Below are 13,132 nucleotides of genomic sequence, written 5' to 3' on the forward strand. Positions count from 1 at the left end.
GGGGGGGGGGGGTGTCCGGAAAACAATAAATAACAGATGCCTGAGGGATTGGATAGGAGAAATCTGTATTACTAGTCGGTGTGACTTTTTCCCCAGCTGAGTCATTTCCATTTCTTGAATCAAGCTTGCATGTGCCGTCTCCTTACATGGTAAGCGGAGAATACCTTCTGCATGTCTGTCCGCACACTGGGGAAAAAGCTTAAAGGAGCTTCCAAATGAGAGAGGAGGACGTCCCCTTTAATAAAGGAAGAAGGAAAGCCTGCCTTGAGGCATCCCATTACACAGGAGTGAGGGAAGCACCGGCTGCCTCCACTATATAAAGCTGCAGAGGAGTGCAGGGACTGAGCACTCATAGCAAAGCATCTCCCTGACTCATGTACCAAACTTTCCTGGGAGCGCAGTCCAGCAGCAGCAGCAGCAGGGGATAGGCTGCCTTCTCCTCGTCACATCCAACGCATGGATGCTCTTTAGAGCTGGATCTACCAATAATCAGCTTTGAAAGGTAAGCTCGTGGTGTCCTTCAGCTGAGCTCAAGTGTTTGAATGAATGAAAGGACCTCATTTCTTTTTCTTGTAACTGCTACTTATATTTGGTATTTAGTAGAGGGTCATTGTAACATAGTCACGACCATGTGGGACCTCACAGGTACCAAGAAGGGTCATTGTAACATAGTCATGACCATGTGGGACCTCACAGGTACCAAAAAGGGTCATTGTAACATAGTCACGACCACGTGGGACCTTACAAGTACCAAGAAGGGTCATTGTAACATAGTCATGACCATGTGGGACCTCACAGGTACCAAAAAGGGTCATTGTAACATAGTCATGACCACGTGGGGTCTTACAGGTACCAAGAAGTGTCATTATAACATAGTCTAGACCATGTAGGACTTTTTGGGTACAAAAAGAGTCATTATAACATAGTCACGACCACGTGGGACCTTACAAGTACCAAAAAGGGTCATTATAACATAGTCATGACCACCTGGGACCTTACAAGTACCAAAAAGGGTCATTATAACATAGTCACGACCACGTGGGACCTCACAGGTACCAAAAAGGGTCATTATAACATAGTAACGACCACGTGGGACCTTACAGGACGTAAGGGTCATTATAACATAGTCATGAACACGTGAGACTTTATAAGTACCAAGAAGGGTCCTTATGGCAATGTAGGACTTTTCACGTACCAAGAAGAGTCATTATAACAGACTTGTGACCACATGGGACCTTACAGGTACCAAGAAGGGTCTTTATAACATAATCATGACCATGTTTGAATGTAACAAGTATCAAGAAGAGTCATTATAACAGATATACAGGGTCATTATAACATAGTCATGACCGTGTGCGACCTTACACGTACCAAGAAGGGTCATTTTAACATAGTAACGACCATGTGGGGTCTTACAGGTACCAAGAAGTGTCATTATAACATAGTCATGACCATGTAGGACTTTTCGGGCACAAAAGGAGTCATTATAACATAGTCATGACCACATGGGACCTTACAGGTACCAAAGAGGTTGTTATAACATAGTCTTGAGCACGTGAGACTTTATAAGTACCAAGAAGGGTCCTTATGGCAATGTAGGACTTTTCACGTACCAAGAAGAGTCATTATAACAGACTTGTGACCACATGGGACCTTACAGGTACCACGAAGGGTTGCTCTAACATAGTCATGACCATGTGGGACTTTACAGGTACCAAGAAGGGTCCTTATAACATAATCATGACCATGTTTGAATGTAACAAGTATCAAGAAGAGTCATTATAACAGACTTGTGACCACATGGGACCTTACAGGTACCAAGAAGGGTTGTTATAACATAGTCTTGAGCATGTAAGACATTATAAGTACCAAAAGGGACCTTATAACATAATCACGACCATGTAGGATTATTCAGGTACAAGAGTCTTATAACATACTCATGACCAAATGGGACCTTACAAGTACCAAGAAGGGTCCTTATAACACAGTCGTGACTATGTTGGACTTTACTGTTACCGAGAAGGGTCATTATAACATAGCCATGCGCATGTACGACTTTTCATGTACCAAGAAGAGTATTATAACAGACTCATGACCATGTGGAACCTTACAGGTACCAAGAAGGGTTGTTACAACATACTCTTGAACATGTAATACTTTATAAGCACCAAGAAGGGTCCTTATAACATAGTCATGACCAGGGCTTTTTTTTAGGGGGAACTTGGGGGAACTCAGTTCCACCACCTCTGGCTCAGACCGTTTGGTGCCTGCTCACCACAATCACTTTTAAACACATAAGTCTGGTTTCTGTGTTTACAAGTGACAGCTCTGCACTCTGTGTGTAACCCCCCTGAACCCTGAACTCTGCACTCTGTATGTAATGCAATCCTGGCATTTAATGCCCCTTTAAGACCCTTCTACTGTTTTTGAAATCTGAAAGGGGTCTTGGTTGAGTTCCTGCACCTATTTTCTAAGAAAAAAAGCTCTGGTCATGACTATGTTGGACTTTACTGGTACCAAGAAGGGTTGTTATAACATAGTCATGGCCATATTGGACTTTAAAAGTACCAAGAAGGGTCTTTATAACATAGTCTTGAGCATGTAAGACTTTATAAGTACCAAAATGGACCTTATAACAAACTCATGACTATGTTGGACTTTACTGGTACCAAGATGAGTCATTGTAACATAGTCATGACCATGTAGGATTTTTCAGGTATCAAGAAGAGTCATTATAACATACTCATGACCACTTGGGACCTTACAGGTACTGTACCAAGAAGGGTTGTTATAACATAGTCATGACCATGTGGAACTTTACAGGTACCAAGAAGGGTCTTTATAACATAATCATGACCATGTTTGAATGTAACAAGTACCAAGAAGAGTTATTATAACATAGTCATGACCTTGTAGGACTTTACAGGTACAGTACCAAAAAGGGTCATTATAACATAGTCATGACCAGGTAGGACTTTAGAAGTACCAAGAAGGGTCATTATAACATAGTCATTGGGAATTGGGACAAATGATCTGACTTGCTATTTCATTTCACCTACTGAACCTAATTCACAATGAGATGTCTACATAATTAAATTTTTACAGTAGAAATGAACCAGATACATGTGGGACTTTACAAGTACAGGTACCAAGAAGAGTCATGACAACATGGTCATAACCCTTCTTGGTACCTGTAAAGTCCCACAAGTACATGATTCCTTTTCTCTTACTTTGTATTCGCTACAAATACTATAAATCATTTGTCATGACCATGGTGTAAAGACACTTATCAGTCCATGTAAAGTCCCACATGTATCTAGTTCCTTTCACTTCTTTTTTTACTCACTTCTTGATGCTACAAATACCATTAAACATCATTAATCATTCGTCATGGTCATGGTGTAGAGACACTTATCAGTCCCAGTAAAGTCTTGCATGTATCTGCCTCATTTCACTTCTTCTTTACTCTCCTTCGGTTGTTACAAACATCATTAATCATCTCCATGTTATAATGTCCCTGATTGGTTCCTGCTTGGATTTGAAGGCTAATTGAATGTCCTTGCTAGCTCTGACTTGCTATTTGATATCACCTCCTAAAACCTATTCACAAGCTTCACTTCTTTTTTTACGAGACAAAGTATGGATATGCTAGTCTATGTTTAATCAGAGAGGTGCCAACATAATAATAATATGATAGAAAAGAACTAGATACAGATGTGACTTTACAGGTACCAAGAAGGGTTATTCTAATGTGGTCATGACCATACAAGACTTTACAGGTACCAAGAAGGGTCAATCCAATGTGGTCATGACCGTGTAGGTCTTTACAGGTACCAAGAAGTGTCAATACAATGTGGTCATGACCGTGTTGGACTTTACAGGTACCAAGAGGGGTCATTTTAACATTGTCATGGGCATGTAGGACTTTAGAGGTACCAAGAAGTGTCATCCCAACGTGGTCAAGACCACTACAAACATCATTACTCATCAGTCATGGCCATGGTGCAAAGACACTTATTAGTTCCTGTAAGGTTCCACGTGACCATATTGAAGGACCCTTTTTGGTATCTGTAAAGTCCCTCAAGTGCTCTTCTAAATCCTATAAACATTGTTAATCACCAGGTCATGGCCATGGTGTAAAGACACTTATCGTTTCCTGGAACGTCCCACATGACCATGTTGGAAGGACTCATTTTAATATTTGTGAAGTCCCTCAAGTATCTGGTTCCTTTCACTTCTTTTTCACTCTCTTCTTCATGCTAAAATCTTTGTTACTCATCAGTCATGAATATGGCGTAAAGACACTTATCAGTCCCTGTAAAGATCCCACATGACCATGTTAAAATGACCTTTCTTGGTATCTGTAAAGTCCCTCAAGTTCTCTTCTCAATGCTACAAACATTGTTACTCATCAGGTCATGGCCATGGTGTAAAGACACTTATCGTTTCCTGGAATGTCCCACATGACCATATTGGAAGGACCCTTAAAGTCCCATTTGTGTCTGGTTTCTTTGACTACTTTTTTTACTCTATTATTCGTACTACAAACTTCATTACTCATCAGTCATGGCCTTGGTGTAAAGACATCTATCAGTCCTGTAAGGTCCCACATGACCATGTTATTAGGACCCTTCTTTTTACCTGTCCTTCAAGTATCTGGTTTCTTTTCCCTTTTTTACTCTCTTCTTAATGCTAAAAACATTGTTACTTATCAGCCATGGCCATGGTATAAAGACATTTATCAGTCCCTGTAAGGTCCCATGTGACCATGTTGGAAGGACCCTTCTTGGTATCTGTAAAGTCCCTCAAGTATCTGGTTTCTTTCCCTTCTTTTTAAACAGAGGTGGTGGAACTTTACAGGCACCAAGAAGTGTCATTCCAACATGGTCAAAACCATGTAGGAATTTACAGGTACCAAGAAGGGTCATTTGAAGCCGGGCATGACCATGTAGGACTTTACAGGTACCAAGAAGGGTCATTTCAACCTTGGCATGACCGTGTTGGAAAGACCCTTCTTGGTACATGTATAGTCCCTCAAGTTTCTGGTTCCTTTCACCTCTGTTTTACTCTCTTAGTAATACTAGAAACATCATTACTCGTTGGTCATGACCATGGTGTAAAGACACTTATCAGTCCCTGGAACGTCCTACATTTGACCACGTAGGACTTTACATTTACCAAGAAGGGCCTTTTCAACCTAGGCATGACCGTGTTGGAAAGACCCTTCTTGGTACCTGTAAAGTCCCTCAAGTTTCTGGTTCCTTTCACCTTTTTTTACTCTTTTCCTAATACTACAAACATCATTAATCATTGGTCATGACCATGGTGTAAAGACACTTATCAGTCCTGTATGACCATGTAGGACTTTACATTTACGAAGAAGGGCCATTTCAACCTGGGCATGGCCATGTTGGAAGGGCCCTTCATGGCATCTGTAAGGTCCCTGAAGTATCAGGTTAATTTCTCTTATTTCTTTCTCTCTTCTTCATGCTACAAACATCATTACTCACCAGTCATGGTCATGGTATTAGGACCCTTATTGGTACCTTCAAAGATTTGAATTTGATCCACTCTGTTTTTCTAATAAATGACGTGACCTGCTACTTAATATCGTCTACTGATACCTATTGGCAAGGTAAAGTTCAATTTATTTTTTGTATGAAAGTATGGATATGATAGTCTATGTATAACTAGAGAGGTGACAACATCAATAATTATTACAGTAGAAAAGAACCAGATACACGTGGGACGTCACAGGTACCAATAAGTGCCATTATAACGTAGTGATGACCATGTTGGAAAGACCTTTCATAATATCTGGTTCTTCTCACTTACTTTTTCTTACTCTCTTCTCTTCTTACAAAAAATGTTAATCATTATTCATCCTGACCATGTTATAACAACCCTAATGGGTCCAAGTCCAATGCTTATCTGGTTCTTTTCACTTTCTTTTTTCTTTTCTTCTTGGTATTTTAGACTTCATTAATAATGGAAATATTGTAGCTATTTTTCTGTTGGTAAAAATATGTTATCATTTTTTTTTATAATATATATTAGATATACGGCACATTTATAAAACAATTAATATGACATTCACCAAAGATTGAATAGAGGTGAATCTTCCCGATGCGTGTTTTGAATGACAGTGACTGATTCATGTTTGGGAAAAAGTCAACTTAACGGCTTTCTAATTACGCCCCATCAACATCATTTGTAGGATCCAAATGGATGATTTTATTTATTTTTTGGGGTGCTTTTGAAATCTTATACAGAAAGTTTGCAGTTTGAGTAATAGTCAAGAAAAGTTATTAAAGTTGAAATCTTTGGGTTGACTTGAATCCATTCTTCAGGCTTTAATTGGAGCTTTTTTGGTTTGAGGGGGTCAATGGTCTTTGTATAAAGTTGCAAGCTTTGGGTTGACTTGGATTCATTCTACAGGCTTCTAATTTGAGCTTTTTTGGGGGGGTTGGGGGGGGGGGGGGTCAATGGTCTTTGTGTAAAGTTGTAAGCTTTGGGTCTACTTGGATCCATTCTTCAGGCTTTATATTGAGGTTGTGTTTTTTTTTTTTGGGGGGGGGGGGGGGTCATTGGTCTTTGTATAAAGTTTCAATCTTTGGGTTGACCTGGTTCCATTCTTTGGTCTTTAATTGGAGCTTGTTTTAGTTTGGTGGAGGGGGGGAGGCAATGGTCTTTGTATAAAGTTGCAATCTTTGGGTTGACCTGGTTCCATTCTTTGGAGCTTGTTTTAGTTTGGTGGAGGGGGGGGGGGGCAATGGTCTTTGTATAAAGTTGCAATCTTTGGGTTGACCTGGTTCCATTCTTTGGTCTTTAATTGGAGCTTGTTTTAGTTTGGTGGAAGGGGGGGGGGGGCAATGGTCTTTGTATAAAGTTGCAAACTTTGGGTTGAATTGGATTCATTCTTCAACCGTTATGTTTTTTTTTTGGGGGGGGGCAATGGTCTTTGTATAAAGTTGCAAACTTTGGGTTGACTTGGATTCATTCTTCAGGCTTTAATTTTAGTTGAGTTTTTTAGGGGGGGGTCAATGGTCTTTGTATAAAGTTGCAAACTTTGGGTTGACTTGGATTCATTCTTCAGGCTTTAATTTTAGTTTCGTTTTTTAGGGGGGGGTCAATGGTCTTTGTATAAAGTTGCAAGCTTTGGGTTGACATGGGTCCATTCTTTGGGCTTTAATTTGAGCTTTTTTTTAGGGGGGGTTGGGGGGGTCAATGGTCTTTGTGTAAAGTTGAAAGCTTTGGGTTTACTTGGATCCATTCTTCAGGCTTTAATTGGATATTTTTTGGTTTGAGGGAACAATAGTCTTTGTATAAAATTACAAGCTTTGGGTCGACTTGGATTCATACTTCAGGCTTTAATTTGAGCTTTTTTTTTGGGGGGGGGGGGTCAATGGTCTTTGTGTAAAGATGTAAGCTTTGGGTTGACTTGGATTCATTCTACAGGCTTTATATTGAGTTTTTTTTTGGGGGGGGGTCAATGGTCTTTGTATAAAGTTGCAAGCTTTGGGTTGACTTGGATTCATTCTACAGGCTTTAATTTTATATTTTTTGGAGAGTTGGGGGGGGGTCAATGGTCTTTGTATAAAGTTGCAAACTTTGGGTTGACTTGGATCCATTCTTCAGACTGTAATTGGAGATTTTTTGGGTGGAGGGGGGGGTCAATGGTCTTTGTATAAAGTTGCAAACTTTGGGTTGACTTGGATTCATTCTACAGGCTTTGATTTGAGCTTTTTTTTGGGGGGGGGGGAGGGTCAATGGTCTCTGTGTAGTAGTGCTGAGAACATGGTGCAAAGTGCAATGACAATACCAACCAAACAGAAATCATCTTTTATGGCATTTTGTTAATCAATTTCATTGGTCGCTATTTAGAGTCCTCAGGTGTGGGGGTGCTGGCATCCAAACCAACTTATCCAGTGTTAGCTCTCCCTCACCAACTAGTGTAAGGTGGCCTCAGCCAGCACTAGTCTACTAACCATGTTCCCCGGTACGTTTCTCCCCGCTCCATCAGGGCCTAATAGTAGAGGTCTATGGTTAATAGTTAAGCACAAGATGTATGTGTGAAACGTGTCTACGTGACTTGTGTCCTTGGTGTCATCACTGTGATTTCAATAAAGACATTTGTAACCTTTGGATGTGCAGCCGTTATTCTTTTTCTTCAACTATGACTAATCCCCGGTGGGTGGGGGGAACACATGTGTGCAGTGGCTCAAAGGGCGGGCTTTAACGCCCACATGCCATATATGTGCATCCATGAGCCGCAGAGGTTTCTCTACCTAGAGCGGGCTCACTACGTGCTCCCAACACAGTGACAACTACTGGTCTATAGTAGTAAAGGGGAGCCAGTGGGACTGGCTCCTGATCAGGTGACCGCTTTGACAACCAATCTCAGTGGTCGCATCATCGCATGCTTCAATGGCACAATCTCCCAGGTAAAGGGCCATCGGAGATGGGCAGGAAACGGTTAAGCAAACGAAAGCTGAAATTTGATTGGCTGCTATTGATAACATTACAATATTTGTCTTACCCCTTTTTCAAATTCTTCTTCTTCTTGTGATTATTATTGATATTATTCAAGATTTATAAAGTGTCCAAAGTTTGTGCAGGTCACAAAGACAGCACAGCAGTGGTGGAACTACCAGGGTTGCAAAGGTCCCATTTGCAACCAGGCTTGCCATTCTGCCACCGTGGGGGGGGGGGAGGCAAAAGACGTCAGGAAGGGGGCCTGCTGCAGAGCATGTGAAATGGTCCCACCAACCTTTACCCTACTGACACCATCCACTGCCCTACTGACACCATCCACTGCTCTACTGAAACCATCCACTGCTCTACTGACACCATCCACTGCTCTACTGAAACCATCCACTGCTCTACTGACACCATCCACTGCCCTACTGACACCATCCACTGCCCTACTGACACCGTCCACTGCCCTACTGACACCATCCACTGCTCTACTGACACCGTCCTCTGCTCTACTGAAACCATCCTCTGCTCTACTGACACCATCCACTGCTCTACTGACACCGTCCACTGCCCTACTGACACCGTCCACTGCCCTACTGACACCATCCACTGCCCTACTGACACTGTCCACTGCCCTACTGACACCATCCACTGCTCTACTGACGCCGTCCTCTGATCTACTGAAACCATCCTCTGCTCTACTGACACCATCCACTGCCCTACTGACACCATCCACTGCTCTACTGACGCCGTCCTCTGATCTACTGACACCATCCACTGCTCTACTGACACCATCCACTGCCCTACTGACACCGTCCACTGCCCTACTGACACCATCCACTGCCCTACTGACACCATCCACTGCCCTTCTGACACCGTCCACTGCCCTACTGACACCGTCCACTGCCCTACTGACATCGTCCACTGCTCTACTGACACCGTCCTCTGCTCTACTGACACCATCCTCTGCCCTACTGACACCGTCCACTGCTCTACTGACACCATCCACTGCCCTACTGACACCATCCACTGCCCCACTGACACCATCCACTGCCCTACTGACACCATCCACTGCCCTACTGACACCATCCACTGCCCTACTCACACCGTCCACTGCTCTACTGACACCATCCACTGCTCTACTGACCTCATCAGCTCTTCTACTGACCTCATCCACTGCTCTACTCACACCGTCCACTGCTCTTCTGACACCATCCACTGCCCTACTGACACCATCCACTGCCCTACTCACACCGTCCACTGCTCTACTGACACCGTCCACTGCTCTACTGACACCATCCACTGCTCTACTGACCTCATCAGCTCTTCGACTGACCTCATCCACTGCTCTACTGACACTGTCCACTGCTCTACTGACATCATCCAATGCCCTACTGACACCATCTGCTTCTATACCTATTATACTATATAAAATAAAAACAAGAGGGTTAGGTGTGTCTTGTTGTTCACAAGAGCTTACACTCTAAAAGGGAGAGGCACGTCTTACAAAGGTTAGTAACTCAAAAGGTTATCATGGTAAGGACCCAAAGGACAGTATTCATTGTTATGTTCTTATTACCTTTATAATATAAAAGGGAGACAGTACCGTTACAAAACAAATCAAGGCAAGAGGGTTGGGTGGGTCCTACTCATAGGAGCTAACAGTCTAAAAGGGAGTGGCGAGTCGTAACAAAAGTTGCTAACTTAAAAACTTTTCATGATAAGGACATGAAGGATAATATTCATAGGCAGGGCATCCATCTCAGATTAGGGGTTAGGGTTAGGGTTAGGGGTTAACGTTAGGGTTTAGGGGTTTAGGGGTTAGGGTTAGGGTTAACATTAGGGTTTAGGGGTTAGGGTTAGGGGTTAAGGGTTAGGGTTAGGGGTTAATGTTAGGGTTTAGGGGTTGGGTGTTAGGGTTAGGGGTTAGGGGTTAGGGTTTAGGGGCTAGGATTAGGGTTTAGGGGTTAGGGTTAGGGTTTAGGGGTTAGGGTTTAGGGGTTAGGGTTAGAGGTTAGGGTTAGGATTAGGGTTACACAGCTTTAGGCAGGGCCCCCCTGGAGCGGAGAACCGGGGGGGCCCTCCTCTCTCCTGCAGGACCTCTCGCAGGACGGGGATGGGGACGGGGGGTTGGTGCTGATGAACAAAACAAAGTCAAGTCAAGTCTTCTCTTCTCTCTCCTGCCACGAGTTGCTAAAGTCAGACGAAAAAAAAAACAGAAGAAAAAAAAACAGGGGTTTGCTAAAAAAAAAAAAAAAAACAGGGGGCGACCGGGCCCCTGGGGACCATCGGCCGCTACAGGTGTAATGCCTGTACCCCCCTGTTCATAGGTATGCCTGTAATGTAACCTCTAAAAAAGGTCTTGAAGAAACATGGGAATCGCAAAAGGAAAAAATGGAACATTTTGAAGGAAATAATTCTTTGGTTGGCAGCTCAGCAGCAACAGGAGGGTGGTACTAATGTCTTGTTCCAAGGCTGGCATTCGGATAAAAAGATTTGTCTCACTAGGGAATGGAGTGGCTGAATGGCGGCAGCATAATAGGTTGTACGTGAATAACATTTTCCAAAAAAAAAGAAAAAAAAAAAGAAAAAGCTTTCTTGTCTCCACTCACCTACCCCCATCACAAAGAAAGCTAATGAAGGATTCCATGGTTCACAAGGTGGTTGCCACCAAGAATGTCCTATGCTTTGTCTGGCCAAGGAACGGAGATTGTGTCTTACATGAACCGTCCTGTAAAGTTAATTGATTATTTTTTTCCATGATTCCGCCTTAGCTGTGAACTTACTCCACGCTTTAGTATGTGCCGAGGGTTCTTTTTACGGTTTCGTTCGTTCCGTGGGATTTACACAATAGCCCCCGCAGCTACTTTGTGGAGAGATTGTTCCAGCGGCTCCTTCGAGGAGCACATGTTCAAGCTACTGTTTCTGTTAACCCCATCCTAGCCAGGGGAACAAACATAATATCAGCTTTCAGAAAAGTCGACTTGAAAGCTGATCTACGGGATAGACAAATGATATCTAAATACGGGGGGCTGTGTGAGTTCTTACTTGAATCTCGCTTTGCTTTGTGTATTTCATCCAGATCTTTGGCTCTGTAAGGGCTCGTTTACACTTGCTTCAAAATGTGGCACTGGACACACATCAAAGCCCCGTCACCAAATAAATTGGTTTCCTTACAGTCCTGTTCACACGTTGTGTTTGTTTAGCTTCAAAAATGATACCCATGTCACTTACTTGGTGCTTCAAAGGGTCTCCAAAGCCTCCATAGAAGTCTAGGACAGCGTTCACTTACAGCATCTGAAGCATTTGAGGGGATTTTATCCAGCATTAGCTGTGCTTTGCAGGTATTAGAGGTATGCAATATTCCAGGATGCACTGGGAAACCAACGATGGAACTGGTCAACAGTAACACCTCACCATTGCCCATCTGCAGCCTCACCATTGCCCAATAATGCAGCTAAATCAATGCCCATGTGCAGACCCAAAATTGCCCATCAATGTAGCTTGATCAATGCCCATCCGCAGCCTCACAATTGCCCATCAATGCAGCTTGATTAATGCCCATCTGCAGCCTCACCATTACCCATCAATACAGCTTGATCAATGCCCATCTGCAGCCTCACAATTTCCCATCTGTAGCCTCACAATTGCCCATCAATGCAGCTTGATCAATGCCCATCTGCAGCCTCACACTTGCCCATCAATGCAGCTTGATCAATGCCCATCCGGAGCCTCAAAATTGCCCATCAATGCAGCTTGATCAATGCCCATCTATAGCTTCACAATTACCCATCAATGCAGCTTGATCAATGCCCATCTATAGCCTCACAATTGCCTATCAATGCAGCTTGATCAATGCCCATTCTTTAGCCTCACAATTGCCCATAAATGCAGCTTGATCAATGCCCATCTGTAGCCTCACAATTGCTCATCAATGCAGCTTGATCAATGCCCATCTATAGCCTCACAATTGCCCATCAATGCAGCTTGATCAATGCCCATCTATAGCCTCACAATTGCCCATCAATGCAGCTTGATCAATGTCCATCTGTAGCCTCACAATTGGCCATTAATGCAGCTTGATCAATGTCCATCTGTAGCCTCACAATTGCCCATCAATGCAGCTTGATTAATGCCCATCTGTAGCCTCACAATTGCCCATGAATGCAGCTTGATCAATGCCCATCTGTAGCCTCACTATTGCCCAGGGATGAGCGCCGTCAGATTACATACAGCAAAAATCTGTTGTTTACTCTGTGGCCTCTTTAATACAAAGTCCCGCCTCCTGGACCGGCTTCTATGATAGACCATTGGTCCAATGCCGGCCAAGGAGACGGGACTTCCTATTACAGAGGCCTCTAAATAGACAGAAGATTCTCTCTGTATGTAATCTGATGGCGCTCGACTGAATTTTGGCTCAAACTTGTGTTGCATACACACGGTCACACAAAATTCCGACTGTCAAGAACGTGGTGACGTACAACACTACAATAAGCCGAGAAAAATGAAGTTCAATGATTCTGAGCATGCATCGACTTGATTCCGAGAATTTTTTTTTTTTTGCGCGTCGGAAACTGCATACAGACGATCGGAATTTCCGACAAGAACTTTTCCTGTCGGAAAATTTGAGAACCAGCTCTCAAATTTTTGCTGT

The 13,132-nt window shown here is 43.1% G+C and overlaps 1 protein-coding gene across 1 annotated transcript in view; it reads left to right on the forward strand.

Annotated features, from left to right (window-relative positions):
- Positions 1–320: 320 nt before the first annotated feature.
- TNC (tenascin C) overlaps positions 321–13,132 on the forward strand; it is a 204,871-nt gene continuing 192,059 nt past the window's right edge. Inside the window, 1 exon segment of the mRNA XM_040322752.1 lies at positions 321–502. The gene's annotated coding sequence lies outside the window, so the exon portion shown is untranslated.

The sequence above is a fragment of the Rana temporaria genome, chromosome 9, assembly GCF_905171775.1.
Source record: "Rana temporaria chromosome 9, aRanTem1.1, whole genome shotgun sequence".
Classification (NCBI taxonomy): domain Eukaryota; kingdom Metazoa; phylum Chordata; class Amphibia; order Anura; family Ranidae; genus Rana; species Rana temporaria.